Genomic DNA, 20,256 nt, shown 5'->3' with positions numbered 1-20,256 from the left:
GATTTGGTGGCTCAACTTCCTGCTGTGCTGTGGATTATATAGGTTGAACTATTAGTTCTGTGACATCCTAAAGCCAGTTGAAGGATATTTCAAGTGTGGAGGTTGTCTTACGGAGAGTTATAATCTCACTTTATTTTATATTGTATATAATTTCAGCAATCTTTTAGTTGTGAGTTTCCTTTTGTGTGACACATTGTACATACACATTGTTTTTCCTTGGACTAGTGCAGAATTTTTGTCAAACGTCTAAATAGATAGACATTTATCATACCAACCAGTGGTGAAAAATAATAAGCATTGCTATGGGTCTCAGAGGACTTTTTTAAAAAAATTAATTAATTTATTTTTTCTGTCTATTTAATCTGTCTATCTTTGGCTGCGTTGGGTCTTCGTTGCTGCACGCAGGCTTCAGTAGTTGTGCCACGCAGGCTCAGTAGTTGTGGCGCATGAGCTTAGTTGCTCCAAGCCACGTGGGATTTTCCCGGACCAGGGCTCGAACCCGTGTCCCCTGCATTGGCAGGTGGATTCTTTTTTTTTTTTTAATTTTAGCAATTTCATGTATCTTTATTTATTTATTTTATTTATTTATGGCTGTGTTGGGTCTTCATTTCTGTGCGAGGGCTCTCTCCAGTTGCGGCAAGTGGGGGCCACTCTTCGTCGTGGTGTGTGGGCCTCTCATTATCGCGGCCTCTCTCGTTGCGGAGCACAGGCTCAGTAATTGTGGCACATGGGCCTACTTGTTCCACGGCATGTGGGATCTTCCCAGACCAGGGCTCGAACCGGCAGGTGGATTCTTAACCACTGCGCCACCAGGGAAGCCCTTCAGAGGACTTAACTCTTGTTTCCGTATCTTTTTGAATGCCTCAAAAATTGTTTACTGACTTTGCCTGAATTTCTGAAAAAGGTCGACTTCTCCTAATGGTTTTTTTTTTTTTTTTTTTTTTTAATTTATGGCTGTGTTGGGTCTTCGTTTCTGCGCGAGGGCTTTCTCTAGTTGCAGCGAGCGGGGGCCACTCTTCATCGTGGTGCGCGGGCCTCTCACTATCGCGGCCTCTCTTGTTGCGGAGCACAGGCTCCAGACGCGCAGGCTCAGTAATTGTGGCTCCCGGGCCCAGCTGCTCCGCGGCATATGGGATCCTCCCAGACCAGGGCTCGAACCCGTGTCCCCTGCATTGGCAGGCCGACTCTCAACCACTGCGCCACCAGGGAAGCCCTCCTATGGGGTTTTAAAAAGTTCCTAATTTTTCAGTGTTATGAGTTTTTGGAAACCAGTCCTTTCTTGTTCTAGTCAAATTATCCAGAAAATTTGATATGTCAAACAGATGTACGTGTATTTTTAGACGAGTGTGTGATATGCTTATACCCTTGACTCAGTGTAATGTGTTTTCAAGTTCTTAGATATTTACTGAGATGGCTTAGCAAATTATCTTTCTTACCAGATTACATAGAGTTAAGTTTAATAAGTGAATTTATTCTTCTGGGTTACTGACTGGCCTCAACAGTGCCTTAAAATAATAATTCATTATTTTGTAACTCTTTAAATCTCAAAACCTATGCAGTAATACTGTAGTGTAATCATCTGGAATTTACAGCTGGGGAAACAGGCCTAAGCCCAGAGAGTGGTTTGGTAATCTGCCCCAGGTTATACAGCTAGCAGATAGTAATGATTTGATTTCTGGTGTCTCTGACTTCAGAGATCTTTGGCTTTACAATAATATACTGGAAGTCATTGGAAATCAGACTATATCATTAAGAAAACAGTATTGAAGAACTGGGGTTTTTGAGGACTTGACCATAATGGTGTTTCTGTCTATTTTCTAAATTGAAATAAATTTTAAATGTACTAATAAAATAACATCAAGAATCCCCCAGAATGTCCTTTTCTTTTCTTTTTCTTTTTTTTTCTGGCCAAGCGGCTTGTGGGATCTTAGCTCCCCAACCAGTGATAGAACCCGGGCCCTCAGCAGTGAAAGCGTGGAGTCCTAACCACTGGACTGCCTGAGAAGTCCCAGAATGTCCATTTCTTTTTGGATAGGTTTTTCATCCTGAGACATTTTCTTTCTGAATTAAGATAATACTAGAATTAGTTTATTTGGAATGAGTAGGGTAGAGGGAGACAGAGATGAATTCTCATATTTATTTGTTGACAGAGGAGGACTGTTTTTGTTCATAGATGAAATATGAAGCTGTTCTGTACGGCTCTGTCTGCTAAACAAAACTATTTTGGGGCCATGGCAGGTGGACTCAGCATCATTATATGTTTTGAATTTAGAAAGTCCAGATTGTAAACAAGTATGTTATTTGAGTTGTGATGTAGGGCTATGATTAATATATACACTTGGAGACATTAGACAATCTCTAAGGGGATAATGGTAAATACAGTACAAAAGATAAATTTTGGTTGGCGAGATTTGGAGCAGAGAGAGACAGGAACATCTACAGTATGCAGCTAAATAGCCAGAGCCAGGTGCTAAGATAGGGTTAGCATGAGTGGTACAATAAACTGCCAAAGATAAAATTTTTAAACTTGGCTCATACCTAGTCTAGATGGGAAAAGCCAGACAGGATTTAAAATCTCAGTCTGTATAATCCTTGTGTTAATGATTGATTTGACTATTCAGATCAGAACTTTGGATCTGCCGACTTTGTGAGTAATATTTTTCATTATTTTTTTTTTAAGAAATGGTATTAAATTTTAATAGTCATAGGAAGATGGAAGAGACTCACCTCTTTAGGGTCTTAAATATTGTGTTTTGCTATTTGAAATTATGGGCTGTTTGTTGTGATCCTTAAAGAATTGTCCCACACTTTTCTTTAGCTCTAATTTTCCCTATTAATTACCATACAGTTAATCACTGGAAAAGGTACAGCTGTGGGATTATGTGGATTCCAAAATTAGCACTGGTTAGCAAAAAACAAGATTATTTATATGGATAAATTTAGGGCAACCCCTGTCTCTATTTATATTTAAATGATCACTACAGCTAAATTTGTAATGAGAAGTTTCCACATTTGTCCTGTGCTTGGAAGCAGAATCCTTGACCTGTAAGGAACTAGAGCTACCGTGTACTTTAATGACATGCAGGTCAGTCAGGTTCTATTCATTTGTAGTTAGACCTACCACAAGTTGATACTTTTTTGAGAGAAGAAGCAGTTGAAAGAAAGTCAGCTAGGTGTATGTATACAAGTGTGTGCATTTAAAAATCTTTGACACATTTTTTGGTGTGTGCGTGTCTGATCTTTTTGAACTTACATTTCTGATCAGCATAAATGAAAAGCTATACTTCAATTCTGAAAGCAGGTAATATTTAGAAAGGAAGAGTTGATTTAGACAATGGAATAAGTGTTCAAAGCAGTCATCATTGAAACCAAATTTTAAGAATGCTCTAACATAGGATCTGTGAATTTTCACTAGGGTGACCCAATGTTTGGTTTATGCTTCTTGTCCTGGGTAATTAATTACAATTAGCACTCCCTTTTACTCTGAGTGCCCTGGTTTGTATGATACGATCATTCTAGCTCTAACGGGATTTGAGAGATCTAAATGTGGTTTTGAAAGCACGGTAAAGCAGAAAAAAATTACTTCTCTTCAAATCCCTGTTGAGGTCTTCAGATAATCAGATGCCATACTGACTATTTTTGGAAAGAAGGATCTTAGTAAGTTCATCTGAATGACTTGAAAAAAATTTTTGTGGGAGAGAGAGGCAAGAAATAAAATATCATTATCATCATCATCATCATCGTCATCATCACTGCTACTACTATCATAGTTTGTGCCCTGGGAGTTTGAAATCACTTTTTATATCCCTTCCTTTCTTCTTCGTTTTGCTTTTCTAGTACGACATTCAGAAGGGACAAAAGGATTCGGAGTGAAAAGTTAAACCACTTAACCTCAAAGACAACCACTATTTCCAATTATATGTGGGTTCTTTCAGAGTTACTTAATATATACAGGCATTCTCCATTCTATCTTTCCAACGGTAGCATGCAAGCACATTTTTCAGCACTTTGATTTTTTTCTCATAATAATATGCTTTCAACAATAATAATAACTAAAAGATTTTTGTTTTTTGTTTTTATTTTAAACTAATTTATTTTAAACTTATTTTAGACATATGGAATGGTCCCAAAAATAGTATAGAGGGTTTTGGTATATCACGCACCGAACTTCTCCTGCTACAGTATTTGTACAATAACCATAATATAATTATCAAAACTAGGAAATTAACATTGGTAAAATAATATTAACTAAACCATAGAACTTATTTGAATTTTACTACTTTTTCTACTGATGTCCTTTTTCTGTTCCAGAATCCCATCCAGGATTCCACATTGATTACATTTAGCTATTCTTTGTCTCCTCTAATGTATAACACATCCTCAGTCTTTCCGTGTCTTTTGTGATAACTAGGTTTTTTTTTTTTTTAATTTTTATTTGGAGTATAGTTGATTTACAATGTTGTGTTAGTTTCAGGTGTACAGCTATACATATACATATATCCACTTTTCTTTTTTTTTTTTAAAGATTCTTTTCCCATATAGGCCCTTACAGAATATTGAGTAGAGTTTCCCGTGCTATACAGCAGGTTCTTATTAGTTATCTCTGTTATATATTGATAACTAGGTTTTGACTAACTCTGCTTTCTATAGGGAATATTATTTCAGAATTATGGAGGCAAGGTTATTTTTTTTTAATCTTTGGGCTTTGTATGGGAATACAGTGGAAGGAATATGGGGCTAAGAATCAGAAGCCTTTGTGAATTTGTGACAATCTCTGTATCAGTTTATGTATCAGTTCTCTTGTTTGTAAAATAGGGATGATTAAAATAAATCCCCTAAATTCAACTGATTCCCAAATCCTGTATTGAGTATCTCATGAGCTTATCCTAATAACCTTAGGATAAGGTTTCTAAAGGTATTTTATAAAGCTAAAAGAAGCTGTACATGTCTGTGTGTATGGAGTGGTATTGACCCTTCCCAAAACTTTTTTTTTTGGGGGGCTTCCCTGGTGGCACAGTGGTTAAGAACCCGCCTGCCAATGCAGGGGACACGGGTTCGAGCCCTGGTCCGGGAAGATCCCACATGCCATGGAGCAGCTAGGCCCGTGCGCCACAACTGCTGAGCCTGCGCTCTAGAGCCTGCGAGCCACAACTACTGAGCCCACGTGCTGCAACTACTGAAGCCCGCACGGCCTAGAGCCCGTGCTCCGCAACAAGAGAAGTCACCGCAATGAGAAGCCTGCACACCGCAACGAAGAGTAGCCCCCGCTCACCACAACTAGAGAAGGCCCGCACGCAGCAACGAAGACCCAATACAACCAAATATAACTAATAAATTAATTAATTAATAAAAAAAAACTTTTTTTTTTTAAATAAACCTTTTATTTTAGTACAGTTTTAGATTTACAGAAAGATTGCTAAGATAGTACAGAGTTCATATATATACACATATACCTCATATACTTTGTGCCCATTTTCCCCTGCTGTTAACATTTTACATTAGTATGGCATATTTGTACTAATGAGCCAATATTGATATATTAGTAGTAGTAGTAGTAGCAGCAGCATTTGGCCGCATCGAGAGGCATGTGGGATCTTAGTTCCCCAACCAGGGAACGAACCCGCACCCCCTGCATTGGAAGCGTAGAGTCTTAACCACGGGACTGCCAGGGAAGTCCCTTGATACATTATTATTAACTTTATTCAGATATCCGTAGTATTCCCCTAATGTCCTTTTTCTATTCCAGGATCCCATACAGGATATCACATTACATTTAGTTGTCATGGCTCCTTAGACTCTTCTTGACATTGAGCAAAAATTTAGTTAATGTTATAATTGTCATTAATTTTGAGTAATTAATACTTAATAAGTATTTCAATTATCATAAGTACCTATATATATTCTCTAGCTCAGTGGGGCCCTATGCTTATGTTTATTGTATATTTGTTTAATCTTTTAAAGCAAACCCTTTGACTTGTACATTTGTGTTTGGGACATTGTTAGATAAATTTATGACTTACTCGATATAAAAGCCTTCATTAGGAGCATGGATCCAAAATTTAACATTGTTCCTATAGGTAAGAAAGATTTGCTTTAAATGATCTGTTTCAGGGGAAACAAGGGACTGCTTGCTTCCTTTGCTAAAGAAAAAGGAAGAGTTTCATATATCTTCTTTGACCACCTCAATGCCCAACAAAAATACAGTCCTTCTTAACTCTTCTTTGAGGAAGGAGCTATCTAGTCTTCAAGGCAGTTCCCTCCAAATCTCCATTGTCTTTGATCTTTTCCAGCTTCCCCTTTGTTTTCTGTATGTTTGGTCCTCCTCCCCACCTCCTTAAAAAAAATCTTAATAAACAGTTTTAAAAAGCAAATCTTACTATACCATTCTCTTTCTTAAAGGCCTCTACTAGCTGCATATAGCGTAAATCATAGATCAGAGAATAAATCCTGTGCTCTACAAAGCCAGCCTTATACTTTTCAGTGGAGGAGTCTCCACACTCCACCTTCACCTGGCTATGATCCAGCCCCCTTCCCCTTTGAAGTCTTGCTTGATACTCCTAGTCTATGCTCCCCCAGCTCTTCATTTACATCTCTGTTATGGCACTTAACCATATTGTAATTCACTGTTTAGCTATTTCCTTCTCCATAAGGCATATTCCTTAAGTCCAGGCACTCTCTCTTTATCTATGTGTCCTGTGCCAGAACACTTCCTAGTAGATGACAAAAAATTAGTGAATATTACGTGTTGGGTTAGAATAACATGTCCTTTTATGTAAATAAAGAGAGAAGAGGCTTGATGATTTTTTGAGAACTGATACATAAAAGAGGCAAGATGATTTTTTAACTGTTGTAAGGACTCGGTATTTCCACATCCTTGCCCTTGTCCCCTAATTTTTTCAGTCTTTTGAAGGTGATTTGTGGGATTCCCTGGTTGTCTAGTGGTTAGGACTTAGTGCTTTCATTGTGGTGGCCTGCGTTCAATCCCTGGTCGGGGAACTAAGATCCCACAAGCTTCGTGGTGTGGCCGGAAAAAAAAAAAAAGGTGATTTGCACTTTTCAAATTATGCCCTTGATGGGGTGTTTTTTGTAAAAGACTTTTTCCCAGACATTCTGTTAGACTCAACTTGTAGGTAAAAGTTTACTCTTATACCTAGATGTAGCAAGTAGTCCAATAGCCTCTTGTCACAGGTAAGGAAGCTTTGTGCTAATAACGTCTTTAATTTTTTAGAACATTGTGCCCCCTTTATTAAAATGTATTATTAAAAACAGTAATACAGGGAGTTTTCTGTGTGTGTGCTTGAGGCAGGAGGGGTGCACTCCTGCTGCACTGGCTACAGGAGTTGGGGGGTGAGCTTGGCGGTGACGTGGTGCCCTCACATGACTGGGAGCTGCAGAGCAAAGCAGCCTTCATCCCTCCAGGGAAAGTGGAGCAGGTCTGTGGGTATAAGTGTTGCAGCAGTGCACTCGTGGCGAGAATCGGAGAAGCAAGAGACAGCAAGGATAGGCCTAGGAAAATGAAGAAATGGAGCAGCCCATGCAGAATGGAGAGGAAGACCCCCCTTTGGGAGGGGGCCACCAGCCAGCAGGAAATAATACACAGGGAAAGGCTCGCTGACTTGCCTGTAATTTCCAGTGGGCCATACCCAGTAGGCAGGTCAGTGATGGGATGGGTGGAAATGGAAATGTTAATGGAGGGGATGAGAGAAATCAGAAAACTTAGGGAGCTGCAGTTGAGGAATTGTCTTTGTATACTTGTAGGGGAGCTCTCTAATCACCATGACCATCATGATGAATTTTGCCTTATGCCTTGACTCCTGCCATTTCCCTTGAGATTAATACTGTGATTCCCAATGTTGTTTTCTTTTTGCTTGCGTTTTCCTGATATGCCTTTACTGATCCGTTTGCTGTGAACCTTATGTAATTTCCATGTGTCAGGTGTTACCAGCTTCTAATTAGAGATTGCCTTGGCACCCAATCGAAGTTTCTGTCAACAGTACAGTTTCACCCATTCGCCTGGAAAAATGTAAAGTTAATAAAGCAATTAAAAAGCTTTTAAAAAGCAAAAAAAAACAAAAAAAAACAACAAAAAAAACCCCAAACGAAAACAGAACAAGTAGTACAAATGTAAAAGTGGATATTGTTTAAAAGTTCGGGCTACATTGTAACAAAGTAAAAAGTGAAAGAAAGTGCTGCATTCTCCATTTCATTTCTTAGAGGTAATCATTGTTATCAATTTTACAATTTTGTAGTCAGGTTTTAAAATGGACATACTGTTTTGAAGAAATGCTTTAGAAATTTTGACTACGGGTTTACTCAAGTTATTAACTTTTTTTGTTGCTACTTATAAAAAATATATAGGCTTTATTTTTTAGAGCAGTTTTAGATTCACAGCTCGAAGTTGAGCTCGAAGTTCAGAGTTCCCATATATCCATTCCCCCCTTCACATCAACTGTCATCAACAGTTCCCACCAGAGTGGTACATTTGTTACAAGAGGTGAACCAACATTGACACATGATTATCAACCAAGGTTGTAGTTTACATTAGGGTTCACTCTTGCTGTAGGTTCAGTGGTTTTGACAAATGTAGTATAATGACATGTATCCACCATTATAGTATCATACAGAATAGTTTCACTGTCCTAAAAATTTCCTATGCTCCATCTATTTATCCCTTCTTCCCCTTTAAGCCCCTGGCAACCACTGTTTTGTTTTGTTTTTTTGTTTGTTTTTTTAACTGTTTCCATAGTATTACTTTTTCCAGAATGTTACATATTTGGAGTCATAACAGTATATAACCTTTCAGGTTGGCGTCTCTCACTTAGTATTAATAATATGTATTCAAGATACCTCTGTGTCTTTTTGTGGCTTGATAGTTCATTTCTTTTTAGTGCTGAATAATATTCTATTGCATGGATGTACCACGGTTAATTTGTTCATCTATTCGACATCTTGGTTGTTTCCAAGTTCTTGCAATTATGAATAAAACTACTATAACTGTCATGTGCAGGATTTTGTTTGATATAAGTTTTAAACGCATTTGGATAAATACCAAGGAATGCAATTGCTGGATCATGTGGTAAGGCTATGTTTAGTTTTGTAAGAAACTGCCAAACTATCTTCCAGAGTATTATTTTGCTTTCCCACCAGCAGTGAATGAGAATTCCTGTTGCTCCCACATCCTTTCTAGCATTTGGTGTTTTCAGTGTCTTGGATGTTAGCCATTCTAATATGTAGTGGTATTTCATTTTAACTTGCAATTCCCTAACGAAGTAAGATGTTGAGCATCTTTTCATATACTATTTGCTATATGTATATTTTCTTTGGTGAGGTATCAGTTTAGATATTTTGCTCAGTTTTTTTTTTTTTTTTAAGATTTATTGATTGATTGCTATGTTGGGTCTTCGTTTCTGTGCTAGGGCTTTCTCTAGTTGCAGCAAGCGGGGACCACTCTTCATCGTGGTGTGCAGACCTCTCACTATCGTGGCCTCTCTTGTTGAGGAACACAGGCTCCAGACGCGCAGGCTCAGTAGTTGTGGCTCACGGGCCTAGTTGCTCCGTGGCATGTGGGATCTTCCCAGACCAGGGCTTGAACCCGTGTCCCCTGCATTAGCAGGCAGATTCTCAACCACTGCGCCACCAGGGAAACCCCTGCTCAGTTTTTAATTGAGTTGTTTTCTTATTGTTCGAGTTCTTTGTATATTTTGGATAATAGCCCTTTATCAGATGTGGTTTTTTTTGCAAATTTTTCTCCTGATTTGTGCTTTGTCTTCTTATTCTCTTGACAGTGTCTTTCACAGAGCAGAAGTTACACATTTTAATAAAGTCCAAACTTATCAATTATTTCTTTCATGCATCATGCCTTTGGTGTAGTATCTAAAAAGTCAATACCAAACTCAGGGTCACCTAGATTATTGCTAGCTTTTACTTGATTTTCATGTCATCACGTTTATTTTGGTGGTAGATGAAAGACGTTTTATGCTTCACCGCCAAGGATTATTGGCTTTGTGGTTAACATTTTGCTTTTGTGGAAATTGATGGTAATTATGTTTTTGTAGTAACAAATTTTAAATGTCAGCCTTTTTTTCCTATAGGGTACATTTAATTCAGTTTAAATCTGCAAATTCATGGAATTCTAGACCAAGAAACAACATAAAAGAGTGTCTAGTTCGAATTCTTCATTTTATAAATGAGTACAGAATGGAGAGAACTATAACATGATTTGTATGAGATCAAACAGCAAATTAGTAATAAAAATAGGACTTAGAGTTGGATAACTGGTTTTAAAGAACTGAGGTGGGAGATGTATTGATAATTTTTCTTGTATGAAAAGTACTTTTTTTGTTGGTGGGTGTTTCTTATTCTTTGTGACTTGGTGTCATGGTTCCCAATATTTAAAAGGGTAAGTTTTTTTGTTTTTGTTTTTTTTTTAAATAAATTATTTATTTTGGGCTGCATTAGGTCTTCATTGCTGCATACGGGCTTTCTCTAGTTGCGGTGAGCGGGGGCTACTCTTCGTTGCGGTGCGCGGGCCTCTCATTGAGGTGGCTTCTCTTGTTGTGGAGCACAGGCTCTAGGCACATGGGCTTCAGTAGTTGTGGCACGAGGGCTCAGTAGTTGTGGCTCACGGGCTCTAGAGCACAGGCTCAATAGTTGTGGCACACGGGCTTATTTACTCCGTGGCACGTGGGATCTTCCCGGGCCAGGGCTCGAATCCAAGTCCCCTGAGTTGGCAGGTGGATTCTCAACCACTGTGCCACCAGGTAAGCCCTAAAAGGGTAAGTTTTAAAACAGTAGAAACTGTAAACATTTTTCATGCTTTTAAAGTATTGCAGCGAATTGTGTGGTTTATTATGGCAAATCAAACAGATATTCATAAATGTTGAGCAGTGATCTCTGTCAGTTCCCTAAGTTAGTTATGGTTATTTGTAGAATATTTCTTTTCAGGCTGTTTAAAGTGAAGTGCTATCACTAAAGTCAGCAGATACTTAAATTAAAAAAAAAACTAAACTTTAGCTGTTTGTCAGATGTTTTTCTTCAGGTATACTTACCAGCTCCTGTCACATTTGCTTAACACTGCTTAATTCTTGTCCACATAAATAGTCTTACACAGTCTTTTTGATTTTTTTCCCCTTCCATTTAACTTCAAATTAACATATTTCTATATAGTTTTAAAACTTTTGTGATGACTCCCTAATTGTTGCATTAATAAAACAGTATTAAACTCTTCCCCTGTTAGACATTAGTTTCTACTTTTTAAAATATAAAAGAAGTGTTACAGTGAATATCATCTGCAATTTAAATTTGTAATAGCTGTGGAAAATGTGATACTCTTCTCCCAGTGTTCCCCCTCTTACCTTTTCCTTCTGGGAAAAAAGAAAGTAATGCAGCATAATACATAACTATATTTATTTAACATTTTTTAAAATTATTTTTTATTGGAGTATAGTTGCTTTACAATGTTGTGTTAGTGTCTGCTGTACAGCAAAATGAATCACCTATACGTACACATATATTCCCTCTTTCTTAGATTTCCCTTCCATGTAGGTCACCACCGAGCACTGAGTAGAGTTCCCTGCTCTACACAGGAGGCTCTCATCAGTTGTCTACTTTATACATAGTATCAGTAGTTTATATACTTCAGTCCCGATCTCCCAGTTCCTCCCACCACCCCCTTCCCCCTTGGTATCCATAAGTTTGTTTTCTACATCTGTGTTATAACTATGTATTTTTGAATCAACACCATTTAAAATACATTTCTAGGGAAATATTTTAAAATCTATTTTAAAGTGATATTGATTCAAAAATACATATAGCTTTCATTTTACATATTCAGAGGTAAACACAAAATGATTATGATTTCTATTAGGGTATGAGTATTAGAGTATTTAAGTATAAAATTCAAAAGAGGTCTCCGCCCACGGCCCGCCGCCTCCATCTTGAATTGAGCTGTCTCGCGTGGCACTTCTGCTCGTGGTGTGAGGTGTTGGCACAGCCACATTACATGAAGAACTCTGGTCTGAAAGGCGGGGTGAAAGCCTTTGCACGAAGCACCGTATGAGCAAGTAAAACTAGACTGTGCACAAAGGAAAAAAGGTGATGGATTCAAGATCAAGACTAACTCTGATGGAGACTGAAGGTCACAACAAAGTTAAAGAAAAACATGCTTCTGAAGATTGTTGCAGACCTTAACCCCAGGATACAAGGAGGTTGGTCAGAAAAGATCTTGCACAAATTGAAACCAACCACAGGGGATTAACCAAGATGGCGGAGTAGAAGGACATGCTCTCACTCCCTCTTGCGAGAGCACCAGAATCACAACTGGCTGCTGGACAGTCATCGACAGGAAGACACTGGACTTCACCAAGGAGGATACCCCACGTCCAAAGACAGAGGAGAAGCCACAGTGAGACGGTAGGAGGGGCGCAATCAGAGTAAAATCAAATCCCATAACTGCTGGGTGGATGACTCACAGACTGGCGAACACTTATACCACAGAAGTCCACCCACTGGAGTGAAGGTTCTGAGCCCCACATCAGGCTTCCCAACCTGGGGATCTGGCAACGGGAGGAGGAATTCCTAGAGAATCAGACTTTGAAGCCTAGTGGGAATTGATTGCAGGACTTCGACAGGACTGGGGGAAACAGAGACCCCACTATTGGAGGGCGCACACGGAATAGTGTGTGCATCGGGACCCGGGGGAAGGAGCAGTGACCCTGGGGGAGACTGAACCAGACCTACCTGCTAGTGTTGGAGGGTCTCCTGCAGAGGCGGGGGCTGGCTCTGTTTCACCGTGGCAAGAAGGACACTGGCAGCGGAGGTTCTGGGAAGTACTCCTTGGCATGAGCCCTCCCAGAGTCTGCCATTAACCCCACCAAAGAGCCCAGGTAGGCTCCAGTGTTGGGTTGCCTCAGGCAAAACAACCAACAGGGAGGGAACCCAGCCCCACCCATCAACAGTCAAGTGGATTAAAGTTTTACGGAGCTCTCACCCCCACAGCAACAGTCAGCTCTACCCACCAACAGAGCCTCCCATAAGCCTCTTAGATAGCCTCAACCACCAGAGGGCAGACAGCAGAAGCAAGAAAAACTACAATCCTGCAGCCTGTGGAACAAAAACCACATTTACAGAAAGATAGACAGGATGAAAAGGCAGAGGGCTATATACCAGATGAAGGAACAACAAAAAACCCCAGAAAAACAACTCAGTGAAGTGGAGATAGGCAACCTTCCAGAAAAAGAATTCAGAATAATGATAGTGAAGATGATCCAGGACCTCGGAATAAGAATGGAGGCAAAGATTGAGAAGTTGCAAGAAATGATTAACGAAGACCTAGAAGAATTAAAGAATAAACAAACAGAGATGACCAATAAAATAACTGAAATGAAAACTACACTAGAAGGAATCAATAGCAGAATAACTGAGGCAGAAGAACGGATAAGTGACCTGGAAGACACAATGGTGGAATTCACTGCTGCGGAACAGACTAAAGAAAAAAGAATGAAAAGAAATGAAGACAGCCTAAGAGACCTCTGGGATGATATTAAATGCAACAACATTCGCATTATAGGGGTCCCAGAAGGAGAAGAGAGAGAGAAAGGACCAGAGAAAATATTTGAAGAGATTATAGTCGAAAACTTCCCTAACATGGGAAAGGAAATAGCCACCCAAGTCCAGGAAGCACAGAGAGTCCCATACAGGATAAACCCAAGGAGAAACACGCTGAGAAACATAGTAATCAAAGTGGCAAAAGTTAAAGACAAAGAAAAATTATTGAAAGCAGCAAGGGAAAAACGACAAATAACATACAAGGGAACTCCCATAAGGTTAACAGCTGATTTCTCAGCAGAAACTCTACAAGCCAGAAGGGAGTGGCATGGTATACTTAAGGTGATGAAAGGGAAGAAGCTACAACCAAGATTACTCTACCCAGCAAGGATCTCATTTAGATTGGATGGAGAAATCAAAAGCTTTACAGACAAGCAAAAGCTAAGAGAATTCAACACCACCAAACCAGCTCTACAACAAATGCTAAAGGAACTTCTCTAAGTGGGAAACACAAGAGAAGAAAAGGACCTACAAAAACAAACCCAAAACAATTAAGAAAATGGTCATAGGAACATACATATTGATAATTACCTTAAACGTGAATGGATTAAATGCTCCAACCAAAAGACACAGGCTTGCTGAATGGATACAAAAACAAGACCCGTGTATATGCTGTCTACAAGAGACCCACTTCAGACCTAGGGACACATACAGACTGAAAGTGAGGGGATGGAGAAAGATATTCCATGCAAATGGAAATCAAAAGAAAGCTGGAGTAGCTATACTCATATCAGATAAAAATAGACTTTAAAATAAAGAATGTTACAAGAGACAGACAAGGAAGGACACTACATAACGATCAAGGGATCAATCCAAGAAGAAGATATAACAATTATAAACATATATGCACCCAACATAGGAGTACCTCAATACATAAGGCAACTGCTAACAGCTATAAAAGAGGAAATCGACAGTAACACAATAATAGTGGGGGACTTTAACACCTCACTTACACCAATGGACAGATCATCCAAAATGAAAATAAATAAGGAAACAGAAGCTTTAAATGACACAGTAGACCAGATAGATTCAATTGATATTTATAGGACATTCCATCCAAAAACAGCAGACTACACTTTCTTCTTAAGTGCGCACGGAACATTCTCCAGGATAGATCACATCTGCGGTCACAAATCAAGCCTCAGTAAATTTAAGAAAATTGAAATCATATCAAGCATCTTTTCTGACCACAACGCTATGAGATTAGAAATGAATTACAGGGAAAAAAACGTAAAAAACACAACCACGTGGAGGCTAAACAATACGTTACTAAATAACCAAGAGATCACTGAAGAAATCAAAGAGGAAATCAAAAAATACCTAGAGACAAATGACAATGAAAACACGACGACTCAAAACCTATGGGATGCAGCAAAAGCAGTTCTAAGAGGGAAGTTTATAGCTATACAAGCCTACCTAAAGAAACAAGAAAAATCTCAAGTAAACAATCTAACCTTACACCTAAAGGAACTAGAGAAAGAAGAACAAACAAAACCCAAAGTTAGCAGAAGGAAAGAAATCATAAAGATCAGAGCGGAAATAAATGAAATAGAAACAAAGAAAACAATAGCAAAGATCAATAAAACTAAAAGCTGGTTCTTTGAGAAGATAAACAAAATTGATAAGCCATTAGCCAGACTCATCAAGAGAAAGAGGGAGAGGACTCAAATCAATAAAATTAGAAATGAAAAAGGAGAAGTTACAACAGACACCACAGAAATACAAAGCATCCTAAGAGACTAATACAAGCAACTCTATGCCAATAAAATGGACAACCTGGAAGAAATGGACAAATTCTTAGAAAGGTATAACCTTCCAAGACTGAACCAGGAAGAAACAGAAAATATCAACAGACCAATCACAAGTAATGAAATTGAAACTGTGATTAAAAATCTTCCAACAAACAAAAGTCCAGGACCAGGTGGCTTCACAGGTGAATTCTATCAAACATTTAGAGAAGAGCTAACACCCATCCTTCTCAAACTCTTCCAAAAAATTGCAGAGGAAGGAACACTCCCAAACTCATTTTATGAGGCCACCATCACCCTGATACCAAAAGCAGACAAAGACATTACAAAAAAAGAAAATTACAGACCAATATCACTGATGAATTTAGATGTAAAAATCCTCAACAAAATACTAGCAAACAGAATCCAACAACACATTAAAAGGATCATACACCACAGTCAAGTAGGATTTATCCCAGGGGTGCAAGGATTCTTCAATATACGCAAATCAATCAACGTGATACAGCATATTAACAAATTGAAGAAGAAAAACCATATGATCATCTCAATAGATGCAGAAAAAGCTTTTGACAAAATTCAACACCCATTTATGATAAAAACTCTCCAATAAGTGGGCATAGAGGGAACCTACCTCAACATAATAAAGGCCATATATGACAAACCCACAGCAAACATCATTCTCAACGGTGAAAAACAAAGCGTTTCCTCTAAGATCAGGAACGAGACAAGGATGTCCACTCACCACTATTATTCAACATAGTTCTGGAAGTCCTAGCCATGGCAATCAGAGAAGAAAAAGAAAAAAAAAGGAATCCAAATTGGAAAAGAAGAAGTAAAACTGTCACTGTTTGCAGATGACATGGTACTATACATAGAGAATCCTAAAACTGCCACTAGAAAACTGCTAGAGCTAATTAATGAATATGGTAAAGTTGCAGGATACAAAATTAATGCACAGAAATCTCTTGCATTCCTATACACTAATGATGAAAAATCTGAAAGAGAAATTATGGAAAGACTTCCATTTACCATTGCAACAAAAAGAATAAAATACCTAGGAATAAACCTGCCTAGGGAGACAAAAGACCTGTATGCAGAAAACTATAAGACACTGATGAAAGAAATTAAAGATGATACCAACAGATGGAGAGATATACCATGTTCTTGGATTGGAAGAATCAACATTGTGAAAATGACTATACTACCCAAAGCAATCTACAGATTCAATGCAATCCCTATCAAATTACCATGGCATTTTTTACGGAGCTAGAACAAATCACCTTAAAATTTGTATGGAGACACAAAAGACCCCGAATAGCCAAAGCAGTCTTGAGGGAAAAAAACGGAGCTGGAGGAATCAGACTCCCTGACTTCAGACTATACTACAAAGCTACAGTAATCAAGACAATATGGTACTGGCACAAAAACAGAAACATAGATCAATGGAACAAGATAGAAAGCCCAGAGATAAACCCATGCACCTATGGTCAACTAATCTATGACAAAAGAGGCAAAGATATACAATGGAGAAAAGACAGTCTCTTCAGTAAGTGGTGCTGGGAAAACTGGACAGCTACATGTAAAAGAATGAAATTAGAATACTCCCTAACACCATACACAAAAATAAACTCAAAATGGATTAGAGACCTAAGTGTAAGACTGGACACTATAAAACTCTTAGTGGAAAACATAGGAAGAACACTCTTTGACATCAATCACAGCAAGATCTTTTTTGATCTACCTCCTAGAGTAATGGAAATAAAACCAAAAATAAACAAATGGGACCTAATGAAACTTCAAAGCTTTTGCACAGCAAAGGAAACCATAAACAAGACGAAAAGACAACCCTCAGAATGGGAGAAAATATTTGCAAACGTGTCAACGGACAAAGGATTAATCTCCAAAATATATAAACAGCTCATTCAGCTCAATATTAAAGAAACAAACACCCCAATCCAAAAATGGGCAGAAGACCTAAATAGACATTTCTCCAAAGAAGACATACAGACGGCCACGAAGCACATGAAAAGATGCTCAACATCACTAATTATTAGGGAAATGCAAATCAAAACTACAATGAGGTATCACCTCACACTAGTTAGAATGGGCATCATCAGAAAATCTACAAACAACAAATGCTGGAGAGGGTGTGGAGAAAAGGGAACCCTCTTGCACTGTTGGTGGGAATGTAAATTGATACAGCCACTATGGAGAACAATATGGAGGTTCCTTAAAAAACTAAAAATAGAATTACCATATGACCCAGCAATCCCACTACTGGGCATATACCCAGAGAAAACCGTAATTCAAAAAGACACATGCACCCGAATGTTCATTGCAGCAGTATTTACAATAGCCAGGTCGTGGAAGCAACCTAAATGCCCATCAACAGACGAATGGATAAAGAAGATGTGGTACATATATACAATGGAATATTACTCAGCCATAAAAAGGAACGAAACTGAGTAATTTGTTGAGACGTGGATGGATCTAGAGACTGTCATACAGAGTGAAGTAAGTCAGAAAGAGAAAAACAAATATCGTATATTAACGCATATATGTGGAACCTAGAAAAATGGTACAGATGAGCCAGTTTGCAGGGCAGAAGTTGAGACACAGATGTAGAGAACAGACATATGGACACCAAGGGGGGAAAACTGCGGTGGGGTGGGGATGGTGGTGTGCTGAATTGGGCGATTGAGATTGACATTTATACACTGATGTGTATAAAATTGATGACTAATAAGAACCTGCAGTATAAAAAAACAAACAAACAAAACAACTAATACTAAACTTTCATTGGGTTATCTGTATGGAAATATGTTAATATAAATGTTTCAGACATTACATGAAATTTCTAAAAATCTTATATGTTCTGGTATAATGTTATAAGTCATAATCCTAGTTATTACTTTAAAATGTATATCTCAGAAATAACTAATTTTCTTGTCAACTGCATTATTATGAACTTCATCAAATCTTTAACCGTGGTCATTTTTAAGTCTTTTGTCATTTACAGACAGTTCTGGGTGTACTCTGATGCTTTTGCAAATATGTTCCTATAAAAGGGTTTCATCTTCAAGAAATTCATGGAAAAGACTGACAAGTACAGATTTCTGGTAACTGACTGTACTGCTGAACTGAATGAATAAGCATTTTCAGAACTCTAATGAAAAACTGATGAACTGATAAAAGTGCTAACAAAAGATCAAGATGAAAAAAAAAATTAATTACATGGGACCGAGTGAACTGATGAGGATGAGTATAATTTTTGTGACTTTCTGTTTGAATTAAGAAAAAAAAAAAATCCCACAAGGACTCAGAGGCAAAGAATATACAAATCAATTTTCACTGCAAAGTAAAGGAGCTGTTACAGTGGAGGATTACTGGACTCAATGTCAATATTATGACATAGTATGAGTGTGTTTCATGTTTGGTAATTGCAATCATTGTTGCTTTTGTTGTCATCCATGTACAATGCTTGGTGTCAGTCTATTTATATCTTGTAAAAATAAAATACAGTGTGTGTGTGAAAAAAATAAATAAATAAAATAAAATAAAATACAGTGTGTGTGTGTGAAAAAAAGAATTCAAAAGAAAAAAAACATATGCAGTTAAAAACGGGGCCTCCGTCTCATCTCTTGTCTCTTAGACACTTAGGTTTCTGAGTTAACCTCTAAAATCAGCCTCGTATGTATTCTAGAGCTGTCTATGCGTGTTTTTTACTTTGTTTTATTTAATTTTAAAAACTATCATAGAGTAATATTGATTTTTATTTTAACACATGTATAGATGCAAGTGACTACCACTATAGTGTGTTTACAGAGTAGGAATTAAGGTTTTTTAATGCTTAAAAAATATTTTTTTAAAGGGTGGAAATGTAGAAATACTGGCTTTTCCCACCCTTTTTCAGTTTTTTAAAAAAATGAAAGTATAATTATGATATAGTGAAATTCACCCATTTTATTTATTTATTTATTTATTTAAAATGGAAGAATAGTTAATTTACAGTGTTGTTAGTTTCAGGTGTACAGCAAAGTGATTCAGTTATACATATAAATATTCTTTTTCAGATTCTTTTCCATTATAGGTGAAATTTACCCATTTTAAATGTGTATAGTTTGTGTTTTAACAAAATGTATCACAGGGGACTTCCCTGGTGGTCCAGTGGGTAAGACTTCACCTTCCAATGCAGGGGGCCCAGGTTCAATCCCTGGTCAGGAAACTAGATCCCACATGCATGCCGCAACTAAGAGTTCATATGCCGCATCTAAGAAGTCCCGTGCGGCAACTAAGACCTGGCGCAGCCAAAATAAATAAATAAATAGGTAAATAGATAAATAAATAAATAAATATTTTTAAAAAATGTATCACAGTGTAGCCACCACCACAGTCAGTCTACAGCCCCTGTCAACCACCAGTTTTCTTTTCTCTAATTTTGCTTTTTCCACATGCTATATAAACAGAATGACACAACTTCTTCAGTATGGTTTCTTTCACTTAGCATAATGTGTTTGAAATTCATACATGTTGTTGCTTGTATGAGTAGTTTGTTCCTTTATATTGCTGAAAAATAGTCCATTGTACGGGTGAACCATAGTTTTTAAATCCATTTCCCAGTTGAGGGACATTTAAGTAGTTTCCAGACATTCACAGGCAGGTTTTGTGTGAACGTAGGTTTTTCCTTTCACTTGTGTAAATACCTAGGGACAGTATTGGTGGGTTATTTGGTAAGTGTATGTTTAAGTTTATAAGAAACTGCCAAACTGTTTTCTAAAGTGGCTGTACCATTTTACATTCCCACCAGCAATCTATGAGAGTTTCTGTGCAATTTCATCAGCACTTGATATTGTTGGGTTTTTTTTTTAAGCTATTTTAATAGGTGCATAGTGGTATCACCTTG

General features: G+C 37.9%; 1 protein-coding gene and 1 pseudogene across 2 annotated transcripts in view; both read left to right on the top strand.

Annotated features, from left to right (window-relative positions):
* GPATCH8 (G-patch domain containing 8) overlaps nt 1-20,256 on the top strand; it is a 112,659-nt gene that overhangs the window by 9,839 nt on the left and 82,564 nt on the right. The gene's annotated exons all lie outside the window — the stretch shown is intronic.
* Nucleotides 7,383-7,882, top strand: LOC118886375 (annotated as a pseudogene).

Source organism: Balaenoptera musculus, chromosome 20 (assembly GCF_009873245.2).
Source record: "Balaenoptera musculus isolate JJ_BM4_2016_0621 chromosome 20, mBalMus1.pri.v3, whole genome shotgun sequence".
NCBI classification, from domain to species: domain Eukaryota; kingdom Metazoa; phylum Chordata; class Mammalia; order Artiodactyla; family Balaenopteridae; genus Balaenoptera; species Balaenoptera musculus.
This window is presented reverse-complemented; position numbering and strand designations above follow the sequence as displayed.